A 15,737-nucleotide genomic window follows, 5' to 3' on the forward strand; every position below is an offset into this window, starting at 1 on the left:
TAACAAAATAACAGATAAGTAACAAAGCTCAAGTCAGAAAGTCATGAAGGTTTCAGTATAATTTGAAAGTCGCCACATTTCATTAGGACATAAACACCCAGCTGGGACACCCCAGTGGAGGATGCATTGGAGTTTGTCATGCGTTGCTCTGCCTATGTATCTTCGTGCAAGCTTGCCAAAATTGCTCTACTTCCTGATGCTGTTCTTCTCTTTTGTCTCTCTGCTTTGCTCTTTTCCACTCTTTTTAGAGACAATGAGAAGAACAATTATCTTTCCCCTTTCTGTTTGGAGCTTTCCCAGTTTCACTCTCTTTAGTCTTTGAATAATTTTACGATTGCTGCCTTTGGATTCACAGCCTAAAAAGGCTTACTACTGGAGTAAATCGAAAATTGATGCCGATTAAATAATTGGCATGAGTTTTCTTGGACTTTTACAAGAATAAATAAGATATCATATGTATTTCTGCAGTAAACTATCAAATCTTCTCCAACAGGATAGCATAAAGGACATCAAAATAATGTCTGGGTTATTTCCCTTCCCACAACTAGCCTAAGGGCAGGCTATTCAACTGGCTCTATTGTAATTGTAATTGACAATGCCCACCTGCTCCCATGTATTACCTTTCATTTCCTGCCACGGTGTCTGACATTGTTATTAAAAGTACAGTGGGAACAGAGGCAACAAACGCGTGTGTGTACACATAATGAGCAGTCCAAAATAACATTTGTCATTTATATATTAACATAAAGTTGGTAGCTGCCAGAGAAAAATAAAACATAGCAGATTGCTCTGAATGGAAGAATTATCGTCTTTGTGTGTTAAAGATGTTTTCCCAGGAAACTCAGGTTTATCATCTAATTAATGTTTCTGAGAACACAGGAGTGGATTCAGTGTTAAGTTAGCTTAGATTCCTGGAAAAAGATGACACACTTGTGCAATCTGATGGAAAACAGCACATTAAATAGTATGATTTTTAAAAAATGATACACATCTTTATGAAAAAGCTTTATGCAATTAAAAAATCTCAGGCTTAGTTTTATACACGACGTTCTTTTTGTGCAGTTAACATTATGTGTAGGTGAATGATTCAAGTGTGCTTGTTTACAAGTTGGAGCTCACTGTGAACTTGATATAACAGGACCCTTTTCTTTGTCAAAGTCCTCTTAAGAGCATCCCTGGGACAAGGAAGATCAAAAACACCGAGAGAACTGCTAAAAACCATGACATTGCTTCCGGCTTATCCAGTCTTTCATTGAGCAAGTGATGTATTGGACAATAAACACTGCACAAGTTTGTAGATTTGGCGATGGGAGTTGAAGCTGAGAGCTTTAAAACAAAACATAATTAAAATGATTTTTTTAAAATCCTGGGATCTCCAACTCCACGAAGCTTATCATAAACTAAATAGGGAACAGTCACATGACTTAAAAAAAATCTGTTTCCGAGTGATGATGAGCATTATAAGCTTTCAAATATTCTTCCTGCGCTCAGATATTTTTAATTTTTTTTTTTCCCCAGACAAGTTTCTGCAGCAGGGACTCCCTCCTACAGCCCTGAGAACGGAGGAGCAGAACTCTAAATCAGGTGCCTTTCTGCAACCAAATGAGACAGAGCAAAGTTTGGATCTGATGTATGGGGCAAGGCTGAATGGTTTCCTGGTGCTCAGTTCTTTCCCTCACAGTCCCTGATTCGGCAGCCTCCTTTCCCTAGCATGCTGTGCGGTCACAGAGTCCCGGGAGCCGAGGTCCCAGGGAAGGCGGAGGCGCAGACGCTGCCACAGCTTCTAGTTTTTCGGCTGGGCTCGCCGAACGGGAGAGTCAAGTCCAACCATGCCAATCCCAACGCAGATTTTAAGCCTGGATCTGGTCTTCTGGATAGCGCCGGCTGAACCCATCAGAAGCCCAGTCAAGGGGCCGCCCCTCACCTCCTGGAGAGTTGATATGCAAAACAGTTACGTCAGATGTGGAGGCGGGGCACACCGGGGTTGACAAGCAGCCCGGCTCTTGCCGAGGGAGGAGGCGCGAGAATCAGCCTGGTTCAGCGACTGAGACAAACTGGACGTGAGCGGAGCTGGTGCTGTCCACAGTGTGTCGGTGCTGAACCCGGGGTGTGAGCGGATAGCCAGCTTGGGCACCTGGAGGCAACGCCCACTGGAACCCTCTGTGCCTGGTGGGACCCGCTTCACCAGCAGGACCCAATTTAACTTGACAAAGGAGTGCGACTCGGACGTGGGAGAGACTCCTGTGTTTGCAACCTGGGCGCCCACTCAGGCGTGACTTCAGAGATTTCTGTAGTTTTTGCTCAAAGTATTTTGATTTTTTTTTTTCCAAACTAAGACGATCTTTTCATCCATTATTTTCTTCTTCTTTTTTTTTTATTTTTAAAACTGTGACTCATATTTCCACACCGCTGAGGAATCTTTTCGGGGGACTTTTTTATTATTTAAAATAAGGTAAGAATAGAATATTGTTATAAATGATTGCAAGTGGGTGAGAAATACAGACAGCTATGAAAAATTTAAAAATAAGTTATGTTGATTTCTATAATTTGAGACAGTACTTTGGTAATAATTATACAAAAATGAATAATTTGGTACAACATGAGATGTTCTAATAATACTGAAGACAGTGATTATTAAAGTATTAGGGAAGTTGAGAGCTGTTTGTTTTTGTGAAGTTAATGTTATGATACACCTCTCTTTGTCAATAAGAGCATTTTAGATGAACACTTCTAGGGTGGCTTGGGTTAGTAAACGTTCAATATCAAGCCCCCATATATGTGTAAGGATGCCATAGAATTCTCCAAGTTCTTTAATATGAATGTAATTTAAAAACATATTTGAATGACCTACTATCAGGTTAATAAATAATATTTCCCATGTCCAAAAAAATGGACTGCAAAGTGCTGAGCTTGTTGGCATGTTTTGGAGGGGAGACTGGAGGGAAAGGAATCTTTCTGCCATGCTGGCTTCATTTACATATGTTGTTGTGCTGTGGATGCAAATAAAACTACTGAAACTCGGTCTGTAAGAAATTCATATCCAAGGTCGTGTGAATTTCCAAGTTGGGGACTGTTTGTTCTGTTATTGACTAATAGATGTCATCCCTCCCCACCCCCTCAGTTCAGAGGTGAATGTAAATGAGGTTTACTGATTTAATAATATAGTATTAGCTTACATTATAAATTCTTGACTGCTATGGTGATTGAATGGGGCAGGCAAGCTTAGGGTTGAGAAGACGTCTTGCTGTTTCATCAGTTTTTAACCTCTTGCATGCTTAACAGAGAGCATTTCTCTACTTAGATTTTCATTTGAAGCTATGTTCCTTTTCGTCGTTTGGCAGTGTGATCTGAGTGTGTTTTGAAAGGAGAACTCAGTGTGGATAAGCACTGAACAAGACTATTCATAGTGAGCAACCACTAAACAGTGAAAGTTACTTGGTGTTCCCATATCTCTTGCTATTGTTCATGCATGTATTATATAGATGTGAGGTTTGTCTTAGAAATGGTATTGTGATCTTCCATTTATGTCATGCAGTGACATTAGATGAAGGAGAAATAATGCCTGGTAAAAGGCAGAGCTTGCTTCTTTACATTTCAGAGATAGAGTTCAGGTTGCAAGTAGATGTCTTGTGTTAATTGGAATAGGTGAACTGTAATGCTTCATGCTTAACTCTCTGAACTCACTAAGGGTATGCTGTGCAGACCATCAGGGTGTAGTAAGTAAAGTTCATGTATTTGGATTTTACAATGTCTTAGACTTTTGAACTATAGTTACTGGGATGAAGTTTTGGTGCATATGATTATAGCTCATTCATCTTCGTAGAGATTTTTCATTTTATTTACATCAAAGCTTCTAAGGAAGATTTGCTATGAGAAATGTATATTGCTGCAGATTCTCCCAAGCAAAAGTAAATCCTCTTAAGTTGTTCCCTGCTTCTCCCTTAATAAATGTTCTTTGTAGGATTCATGTTAGTCATGTGATCTTGTGTTTAAATATTCATAAATAAAATTTTGAACACGTAGGCACAATAGATAATAAATAAGACATATGAAGTAGTCAGGAAGTTTTGATACATATTTCTGTTTTATATAATTGTTCATTACTACTTATCAAAGTTTTTTTTTAATTAATTACAGTGAAATAGACATCCAGACTTCGGAATTTCAAGCAGAATGATGGTTGTTTTCCAATTTATTAATCTTGAGACATTCATACAAACCTTAATTATACAAATTGTTTAAAAGGCAGTCACACATGAACCTTACATTTATTTCATTGTTTTTGGGATACCATTGGTTTCCATCTCCAGAAAGTTTTCTCTTCTTATTCAGATGTAAATTTTCACCAATATCTTGTATTCTTACAAATGAAGTTATTGATATCACAATGAGATATTTAAATACAAGTTAAATATGTTCATAGTAATTGCATCATTCTAGGTCACTGATAATTTAATTCAGTGGACAAATTAATGCACCCCTGATTTTATACACATTTGGTTTTTGTATCTTAGCTATGAGGTAAGATAATTGGGTTCACATAGTGAGTCCAAAGTTTGCGTTTAGAAAATCCTATTTCAATGGAGAATAAGATACACACTGTAAAATAATAAAATTGCCAGACTTAAAGAAACTGAGAAGACAGTTAAATGTGGTAATTCATTAGTTGTTCTTCCAGAAAAACAATAGTACAATGAATTTTAATTTATTCATGAAAATAAAAAGCAATATTTGAAAGCAAAACACTAGATATATTATTAAAATAATAATTTATGTCATTACAGAAACTATGCAAATGCACCATTGCTTCCTTTGGCAAGTGTATAAATTACTGCAATAATTTAATTATACATCATATCACTTGTGTAAGTTGTTTTCAACATTTTAAAGCACACTGAGGTAAAATTAAATAAAAAGGAGATTGCTACATGTATTTATTTTATTTTTTTTTCAAACAGATACATCAAACTTGTATGTATATCTTTTGAGATTGAATGTAAGGATTATGTTCATAAGGGTTATCAATGAGACCTCAAAGTCTTAGCTCGTATGTACTGTTAGTCCTTCATATTTGGTCAAATGACTGTACTTATGGTAGCACACATAATAATATCAAGCTCAAAAAATTTGATGAGAACTAGTAGGTCAGGAAAAGCACTTTCTATAGTTATAACCCTTTTAACAGCCAGGTGGCCAATTATTCCTTCCAAACAATCTTAATCATCCTTTGATTCAGGGCAACCAATGTCCTTTGGGTATAGTTTCCTTAAGGTGACCTAGATGGTCCCTTGTGGAAAGATGCCAGTTTTCCAATGTAATCAGTAATAAACAACCAAGTAATTGATCCCTTTGTGCTTTAAATCATCTTGTTTTCACCAATTACTGTTGTTATAAGGGTTGGAACAGTGTTTTGATGATCTCAGGGTTCTTGTGTGTCTTAACAGGAGTCTTCTGAAAGAGAAAGATTTAAACAATGTCATTGGGGGTTATTTTAATGAGAGTCACTCTGTGTGTGTGTGTGTGTGTGTGTGTGTGTGTGTGTGTGTGTGTGTGTGTGTGTGTGTGTGTGTTTACATCTTTGATGGACTACGATAACTATGCCAAGAAAGATGTGGGTTCAAGACACACCAGTTAATATAGAAGTAATGAAAATAATGGGCCGTAATACAATGTGTGCTTTTGGTTGGCAAATTTTTCTTCTAATATCTATCATTTTATTTAGACTGGTTTACTTGAGGACACATGGGTTTAGGGAGGGGGGTTGTTCACTTATTTGGTCTTTGATAAAAAGGTTCTTCAAAGGCTCTTAGAGTAGATGGCAATTGAAAATTAAACTTTGTAGGAATAAGAAAACAGAAAGGATGTATGCACAGTGTGGAAGTTGTACAGACATCTGAGAAAATACACTTGATAAAGAATTTGAAAATTACTGCATGTAAAAGGAATAGTTTTAAAAGAAAATGAATTTCTTTATCTTTTGATAATGAATCATATATTTCTAAAGAAAAGTAGCTTTTGCTTTCCAACCATGTAAATCTATAAGTAAAGATGTTGCTTAGTGAGTTCATTTGTGTGTCAACACTGAAAATATTATTCTAACTCATAACTAGCTCACAGCACTGGCAGCAATTCTAAAACATAATGCAGAAGACTTAGAAATACTTTGTCACTGAGTTTTATTTCAATGTACTTATTATGATTGACAGTTAAGGCAAACATACTTTACAGATATATGTTCCTAGCTAAGTAACGCCAAGGTAGCAATTAAAACATATGCACAAACCACATTCTTCATGAATGCTACGATGAAAACATTTTACCTTTGCTTTCATAGCTAGATCATTTCCAGCACATTCGATATTGTTTTAAAAAACTCAAAGACCTTTTTTTTTAGTCTATAAAAATCCTATAATTTCTTTATGTACATGAAAGGTCCATGCCTCATGCTCTCTGTGATCATGTACTCTTAATTTTCTGAAATCCGTAGTCTTAGCCACAAGCCAGCATCAATTAGGGCCTGAGCTATCTCACTGGGGAATAAGGAGGTCAGCCCTCCAGGTTTCTAAGGCAAAGCTTCAGAGATGCTAAAGGCAGTTTCATTTGCTGCTCCACCATGGCCTACCTGTTGATATTTAAACGTGTGGTTTTGCAGCCAGGATTTGCTTATTCATGTCTGAAAACACACACACACACACACACACACACACACACACACACACACACACACACACACACACACGAAACCATCAAGATTTTTAATAGATATATACTGTTCTTTAACTTAGGTCATTTTTAATCATCATTTAACACTTAAGTAATCTTGTGAAGGTTGTTACTATTGCCACTTTACATGTAAACCCCAAAACTCATATCAAACATTTCCAAGATCTTTTTATAAAAACTGAGAGAATTACTTCCTGTAAAAGAAATACCTACATAGGAGAAAGGTTTCTTCCATATCATCTGGTAATGAGCCATAAACTTCATGTGTATGAATATCCATATCCATGAAATGTATTCGCTCCTTGCATGTGATTATTTTGGGGTACAGATCTGGTAAATTTTGGGAAGATGAGTAGCTTTACCCTGAGCTAGGATCTTCAGAACAAAACAGGCTCTCCTCCAGACCACTGTACATGTCTAGCTGTCAGCTATGGTCACTTGTTCAGCTGGCATGTTTGTTCCTGTTTTACACTTTTTGCTACAGTGAATGACTCTCGTTATTTCCTTAAGGTATTTAATTGTTAAAATATATTGAAATTATTATCAACATTACTAGTGAGTATGCATACTTTTCAGTGCATGGTCTCAATTGGCTAGCAGAAATTTTCCTCCATACAATGTTATTAAGAATGCTGCATTGCCGGGCGGTGGTGGCGCACGCCTTTAATCCCAGCACTCGGGAGGCAGAGGCAGGCGGATCTCTGTGAGTTCGAGGCCAGCCTGGTCTACAGAACGAGATCCAGGAAAGGCGCAAAGCTACACAGAGAAACCCTGTCTTGAAAAAAAAAAAAAAAAACCAAAAAAAAAAAAAAAAAAAAAAAGAATGCTGCATTGTCTGATCTTATAGACTACTTAAGTTTTAGAATTGACAAATGTTTTCCATTTTATCTCCAGCAGAAGAAGAAACTACAGAACAGAGCAATTAGTTTCTTAAGAATCCATCATTTTTTTTCCTAACTAGGTAACAAAATTCAAGTACAAATGCAACAGGAAGTTCAGCCCACTTAAGCAATCTGTGTTTGCAGGCTGATACTCATATTCAAACCTTCAGGTCAGTAAGTTGCCAAAATTTTTAATAGCTTGCAAGATCAAATAAAATAATCAAAATAAACGTCCCAGCCTTGAAGTACAATTCCAAAAAAAGAGGTTGTAGGTGGGTGCTACCTTGCTTAGCATCACACTTTGTTGTTTTGAGCTCCTTAGGAGGTAAATGTGCATACTGATCACTAGCTGGGGCTCTTTGTTTTCAGAAGGTCAGAAGACTCAGGTGAAGAATACACCCTGTTGGTGTAACTAACCCTAGTCCAGCCCAGCTCCCAAGTGAGCCACAGACTTGCATCACATTCCCAAGTGCATCCCCATTATACAAGTTTGTGCTTGTCTTATCAAATAAATCTCAAAGGAAATTTTAAGGAAAGTTTGTAAGGTTGTTTTTGTGGAGATGTGGAGAAAGCTCAAAATAGAAAGATGGTAGAGCCCCCCCGCCCTTTTTTTGGTCTAATACACAGTGTTTCTACTTTAAAAGTGAACCTACTAGAAAGTATCAGTGATCTTGGGAGGTTTACCCTGTTGCATCTGCCATTCATTCGAATCAACCTTGTGCCTCCTCTGTGAAGTCTTAGAGGAAGCTCTTTCAATTCAGAGTAAAATCATTGTCTTTTCAGGGACACTTTGCAAATCCATAGCTCTTATCTAGATTGAAATTCCGTTAATATGTTTCCAGAGATTTTTTTTCTGGACATTTTACTTCTTATTTCACAGCAATAGCACAAATGCCATAAATTCAATATATCACCACCCCTATCATGTCCTCTCTTCCTAATTCCATAGCCTATCAGTTAATTGAACATTCTTTTCCATACACTGTTTCAAAACTCAGATATCTTAAAATACCACCCCACCTTTAATGTAGCTGTACTTAGTTTCCATTCTGTATTCTTTGCTTTTGTTACTTTTGTTCTGGCCCAGACTGCCCACTCATGCAATAATACTTTGGCATTCTATAACGATCTCATTTCCTGCTATAACAATCATGAATTAACAGCTAAATTATTTGATGACACATATTATAGCATACATATTGTCATTGATCAATCAACATAGCTTCATTTCATGTACTTAAAACCCCCAGGTGTAGGTAGAGATCAAACCTTAAAGAATTTCAGTCTACGGAGTTGAGATTGGGGCTATTTTTTTCCTACTGTATGATTGAATGATAGTGATCAACCTCTGCTAACATATTTTCTGGACTTCTTCAAGGTTTTCTATGATTAGAGTTGGATTTCTAATCCTGGGTTGCTCTGGAGTCATCCATATATCTCTAGTTTTTATGATGTCAAGTTGAAATTCTCTGCTTGTTTTTAATGCCTGTTCTTGCTAATTGGTTCTAAATCTTGCAAATGGTCAATCTGACTTTCAGTTGTTTTGTGTATTCACTTAAGCTGTGTAAACCAAGAAAAACAAAATATAAAATGAGTTCTTTCTTCCAAATAAGCAAATGCTGTCTTCACTGTTGTAGTTTTAAGAATTCCAGCTTCTTCACCAACTTCTTTATACTCAGTCATCTTCTTGTGGCTCTAAGAACATTATGTTCATATGTGCTTCTCCTAGTCTTCCTGGTTCTATTGCAATGAATGTATTATTGCCGTCACAAAACAGTCACTTTTGAGCAAGCATGTTTTTTACTGTTTGATAAAAAATACAAACATTTATTGGCATTTAATTTAATCTTTCCTTGTTTTTTTTTCTTTTCTTTTTTTTATTAACACCAAGTTAGGGGAAAGGTTAGTTGGGTTCTCAGCTTAAAATTTTGCATTTATTCAGCCAAGGCTCAGTTCTCATTTGAGGCCAAGTCTTCATCAATATTACCTGATTATTCTCATAATTTATTTATTTGCAGTTCAAAACTCACAGAAGCCTGTTCTGGAAGGCTGTTAGAATATTGAAAGGACACATTTCATTAGTTTAGATCTACTTCATTAGGTCAGGTCCAGCTAGTAGAGTGATCCTTCTGTTAAAGTGAAATAACTTGAGATTTTGCAACTTTATGATCCCTTTCTCTTTGCCATATAATCACCAAGATGATATCAGTTCATCTTTGTTTTATTGTGTTATTTTAAATTAAGTCATGGATCCCAACTAGTCAAAAAGTAAGCTGTCTGCATATTAGACTGTGGCCCTAAAGATTCAAACTGGAATTCAGCCTAATGTGTCTGATTAGACTTCTTCCTGAATTGTGGAATCCCCTTCACTGATATGATACCCAAGTTTCTCTTTTTCAGTCTACAGTTTGTGAGGCAAGTTGTGCAGTGGAGAATCCAAAATTGATTTTGTATTTCAAATATGCTTTATACTATTATTCCAAATTATTTCTTTCATGGGAAAGAGCCTAGGTGTTTTTAAATGTACAAAACCCTTGCATATTAAAATTGTGTATTTATGGGCCTGAGAGATAGATGTCTTCGTCAGTAAATTGCTTGGCATACAAGCATGAAAACTTACTTCATATCCCCAGTACCTAAGAAAAATTGAGTGTGGTGGTGCATACCTACAACACCAGCACTGAGGAAACAATTAGTTCCATGGGGTTTTTGGTTCACCATTCTAGCTGAATCTATGAGGGCATGCTCATGGAAAGACCTTGGATCAAAAAAAACAATGTGGAAAGATACTGAGGAAGGTACCTGATATTGATCTGTGGCTTCCACATACGTCTTTATGCATACACACCCATGTTTTTATTGCACACACAGAGACCCATAAATATATAGATACATACATCATGCACACAAAATGGTTACATATTCATATCTTTTATTGCTCAATGGAGTTTATTCTATTTCGATTTGGTTTCACTGTTATATTTTGCTCATACAAAACTGTAATAAACTTGTTAAGTGTTTTATGTGTGTAAGACTATAGAAAGATTGTGGTGATGGATAGTGTGTTTAGGTTTTTAAGTTTTTACCATCTATCATTTTCTTATTCTTGTCTTCAGTTGCTAACTGAAAATTTTCCAAAGCAGGCTTCACTATTATGTTATTCCTTGCCATGTAAATCAGGAATACATATTTAGTATTAAATTAACATATAATATAAACATGAAGGGAGAAGGAAAAATGACACTTTATATTTGTTAGTTAGGAACAGTAAAATAAATTTATTTTATATTTACTCTGAAAGAAAAAAATACATTTCAAAAATTTATCAGACATACAATAATATTTTCTTTATTATTAAGTTATAGGTTGGCAAATGATTTGGCTATTGTTTTTACAAACATTAGTTATGTCAAAATTACATTGCACTTATATATTTTTAAATTTACTTAATAATACAAGGAATTTTTAACTTGATACAAGTTAACGAAGATTAGCTAGTACATAATTCATTTTTACATTTTTAAAATAAATGCTAATTTTCTGAAGACATTTCAGATCATATTCATTATATTGTAGATAATTTCAGTGAACATATTACACACCAACTCCTTAGCAGGCACTCTCCTAGGTGCTTGGATTGAGCATGAGTAACAGAGTCAGAGCGCTTGGTCTGATATCTCTTCTGAAATACAGGCTATAAGCAAATCAATAAATGGAAAAGATACTTCCCCCATGTGTGTATTTGCTATGATTAAAATGAGACAAGGCAAGGATTACTAAAGGTAAATGGTGCAACCTAGAGGAGAGGTTATCCTAAGCACAACATAGTAGCATTTCCAGGTATCCATTAAATCACTCCTGTCCAAAGTCAACAATACTATTATTGATTGATAGGTTGACTTTTGGTTTGGAGAAGGAACCCAGGTCCTGTAAGTGCTAATCATGAGCTTCTCACTGATTTATACTCCTAGCACTTCTGCTCCGCAAGATATAGTTTTCTAAAATATATTAATTCATTTAATTAAGTTTGACTCTGATGGAAATGGCATTAATACACTTCAGTGATGTGAGATTTTAATTATTAGGAAATAAAACTTGTATTTAAACAAATAGTAAATTAATTATAAGCTGGAAGAATGTTATATACTGGACACCTCTTTGTAGAAAAGAACATACAATTAAAATGTCTTAATTTATGTGGTACTGTAAACTCTTCTAGAATGAACATCATTACAGTATTAAGTGTTATCTTATTGGAAAAAAATTTGAAGGCTCATGGCAAATTATTCTTTTCGTTTGATGACTTGATCCAGCAGCTTGTTCTTCAATGACAGGGTCCTGATGGGGTGGTCAGGGGATGAGAAAGATAGAGAAAATAAGTTGGGGTCAGGAGGTCTTGCATACAACTCTTCTTATGCTAAGGAAGTTTATTAAGAAGTACAGCACTTCATCTATACTGTAGCAGGGTGAGAAATAGTTTAAGTTCAGTAATGAGAATTTGTGAGGTAATGTTGACTGTCCCTTGGGTACATTGAAAAAGTCAATCTATCTGTCTGTCTGTCTGTCTATCTATCAATCATCTATCTAGTAAAGCACACCTCTGGTCTTGTCAAAGGTTCCATTTGTACAGAATATTAACTAATGTGGTAGGGGCACTGTCTCATAGGCTATCGGTTCAAATGCAGGAAGAAGGAAAAGAATCATGCCAGTCCGATGGGGGCCCTGTTTCTCATCTACTGGTGACTATGGTGTGAGCTGTTGTATTCTTGAACCCATTTCCTTCACTGTGGACTGAAACCTCAGAAACTGCTAGCCAACATTGAAATTTCTTTCCTTATATCATATATCGATTGTGGTGACTTCAAACTCTCCCTAACCAAAAACACTGATACCAGAGAAGGGATGTTGTTGCTGTGACTAAACCTGGCAGTGTGTATCTTAAACCTTGGAGGTTATTTGTGAGGGAAATTTTGAAGAGTTTTAAGGTGTGCAGTCTAGAGAAGTTTGAGAATGCTAGTGATGCTACAGTACTTAATGAAGGTTCTGAGTGAAAGTTCAGAAGACTAGCATGCCAAAAGAAATAAGGACAATAAAAACTGCTTATTGGAGGCGGTGGGAACAAGGACTCATTGAGAGTGGAGTAAAAACTATACATATTTTCATATTACATCCTGGAAAAGAATTCATCTACATTCTTATCCCTGGACTTTGTGTCCGGCTGAATTTAAGGTAACAGACTAGTTAATATGGCAGAGGAAATGTTGCGGTATTTAGGCTTTAGCTTAGGTTTTTCTGGATGCTTTTAGATAGCTCCACAGTGGAAATCAGGAGCAGACGCCAGAGAAGAAAGATTTGATGCACTTGTGATTCGGTTGGAAAAGTCTGTGTAAAGTTGGGGCAGAGGAAGGAAGGCAGCATTTCTAAAGAAAAGGAAAGAAACCAAGTATTTTGCACTGGGACAGTAGGTACGATGCCTTGAGCATATTTTAGAAGATATCCGGAAGCATTTCTAGACTACCAGATGTAATCAAGGATGTGAAAGAAGTCATCTGAGTCTTTCTCAAGGTGTTTCCTGGATTTGATGAATATAAATCTGCTTGGGACATTGTTTCCCCAGGATTCATCTGCAGTTCTCAGGTACCCAGGCACTCAGAATGGAAAGCCACATTCTGAAGGTGGAGATAGCTCATGAAAGCTGCAAATAGCAAAGCCGCAGGGGTGAAACTGCCCAGACCTTTTGCAGCTTACATCATGATGCTATGTGTCCTGAATGTTGTACATGGAGATACCTAATTTAGTATTTCTCTGGCTGGATGTTTTGTTCTATCCATTTATTCCTGGTCATCTTCTTAAGTCTCCCAGTGTACAAGGGATGTTTACTCTGTACTGTTGTAACATAGATATGCACAGAGTTTCCTTGTCTCAGAAGAGCCTTTGGACGTCTATGTTGGAGCAATACGGAAATAGTCAAGACTCTAAGGACTTATGGGGACTACTGCACTCATTTTGCAATATGAAGAGACCATTATTAGCCTTTGTTGGGAGTGGTGGGAAAGGACAAAATTTTAAAATTTAAATTTTATTTGAAATTTAAATGGAATGCTACCCACAGGCTCAGGTATTGACAGTTTGTTTCCTCTCTGATGGCTTATTTTGAAGGAATTGCAACTGTTTCAAGGTGGAACTTAACTAGAGCCCATCAGTCACTGGGGCTGTCCATGGGGCAGTATCTTTTTCAGACTCTCTCTCTCAATTGTGTGTTCTTTCTGTCCATCCTCTCTTGCCCATTGAAGTGAGCAGCCTCAGCCATCTGCTGCCCACCGCCGTGATGTTGTGATCATGTTCTGATCACGTTCTAACCCACCGTGGACCAGGAATAAACAGAACAAACTTCTTTGGGCTGCAACCGAAACATTGAGTCCAAATAAGTTCTTCTTCTCCTTCCTGACATTTCCCAGGTGATCTGTCCCATTCACAGTGACATTCTGCAACTTTAAGTGAATGAATATCTAAAGATAAATTTCTGTTCTTCCTGAATTATGTGGTGAACTTGTTCAGAATTTTACATTTTAATAGAAAGCTTATACTTTATAAAACCTATGTTCCTTCTAACCCAGCATTCTTTTCAAACAATCTAGTATTCCAGATAGCCTGCCATTATGAGGGAGACAGAGATGCCTAGAATGTTTGGGGTATGTGCACATACTTGAGAACCAGTGTTTATTTTAAATTTACTATGCTGTCCTGTTCCTAGAGAATATTATACCATGTGACCATGGAAAGACAAAACAAAAGGAAATAATGTTAAACTAAAAACAAAACAAAACAAAACAAAAAAAACCCCTTAACTTTATAAAATAAATGCCATGATTAAATGCACGCTTATTTTCTCTTCCTTGGCAAGATGTCAAAAGTTAGCACCTCTGCAAAAAAATTAAAGCTTGAAAGAACTCCCCCCAAACTGTGCCAAAGTTTTGCTTGAATTATTTCCTTTGGTGAGAGTTCTCATAATGCTATAATTCCATGAGTTTAACATCTTTAATAAAAAAATAGAAAACACATCCTAGGAGCTTTTTTTCTTTGCTTTAAGTATATGCCTTTACATTTCACAAAAACAGGTGGAAATGAACACTTTCTGAAACCATTCATTTTCTTTTGACAAGTGCGCTGCTTCTCTGTTTCCTGAGGCTGGAAGAAGGTGAAAGGCTCATTGTCTGGACATGAATAGCACAGCGTAGCTGATGAAATCTGGGGATAACCGTGTGCCAGCTGTGACAACTGCTCTCTTGGCTGGCACTCTGTTGGCCAGCCCTTTAATTATATATGTTTTTGCGGAACATCTCGGTTAACCACCACCTCTAAATCAGTGGAGAGAGTTCAGGAAGGCAATCAGGGGATTTTGTTATGAGCTTTAGGGTACCACTGTGGTTTTCTTCAAAAATTGTTTTCAGATGTAGGAAAAAAGATGTTTTCAAATGCAAAATAACCCTTATGAGTTTAGGAAATCCACCATCACTTAAACATCTGCCGTAGCTGTAGCATTTCTCTTGGAACGGCTGTATCCTCTTTGTTGTCACCCGTGCATGGGCTTCAGACATTTAAACTATGACAAACCCATTGTGGAACACCAGCCATTTATTGTCTCAGTATATAGCTCTTTGCACTGGGTCATTGTTTTAAAAACGTCTAAGAGAACTTGAAGAAACATCAACAGATTAAATTAAATTCTGTGCTTGCTAGAATATTGTAGGCTCAGTTCTCAAATTTTGTTCCTTAGCTCAAATAGACAGGAGATAAATACTAATTATTGTTTTACCACACAACTTTCTAAACTTTAAAAAAACAATAGCACAAAGCTAAACACATGCATCATCTGAAACTGCTAAACATGTTGGATGCATTCATCCCCAGGAACTTCAAGGTAGCGAATATCTCAGGTTACACTTTATTGAGACGTTGCTGCATGTGTTTCAAAAGTCTTTCTCAAATAGAAAACATTTTCAATTTAAGGACTTTCCATTTCAAAATTTATTTCTATCAGAAATTATTAAACATATTCTCAGAATTCAGTTGAAAATCTATAATGCTGTACAATTACCTACTGTACAGCATGATTCTTGAAGAAGAAACAGA

The 15,737-nt window shown here is 36.5% G+C and overlaps 1 protein-coding gene across 3 annotated transcripts in view; it reads left to right on the top strand.

Annotated features, from left to right (window-relative positions):
• The first annotated feature begins 1,623 nt into the window (after positions 1-1,623).
• The window catches only part of Fstl5 (follistatin like 5), a 596,643-nt gene continuing 582,529 nt past the window's right edge, over positions 1,624-15,737 (top strand). Inside the window, exon 1 of one of the 3 annotated variants that reach the window (XM_052730071.1) lies at positions 1,624-2,452. The gene's annotated coding sequence lies outside the window, so the exon portion shown is untranslated. The remainder of the gene's footprint in view (positions 2,453-15,737) is intronic. The other 2 variants (XM_052730070.1, XM_052730069.1) reach the window with 2 other exon arrangements.

Source organism: Peromyscus californicus, unplaced genomic scaffold (genome assembly GCF_007827085.1).
Source record: "Peromyscus californicus insignis strain IS unplaced genomic scaffold, ASM782708v3 Scaffold_9__1_contigs__length_137607984, whole genome shotgun sequence".
Classification (NCBI taxonomy): Eukaryota; Metazoa; Chordata; class Mammalia; order Rodentia; family Cricetidae; genus Peromyscus; species Peromyscus californicus.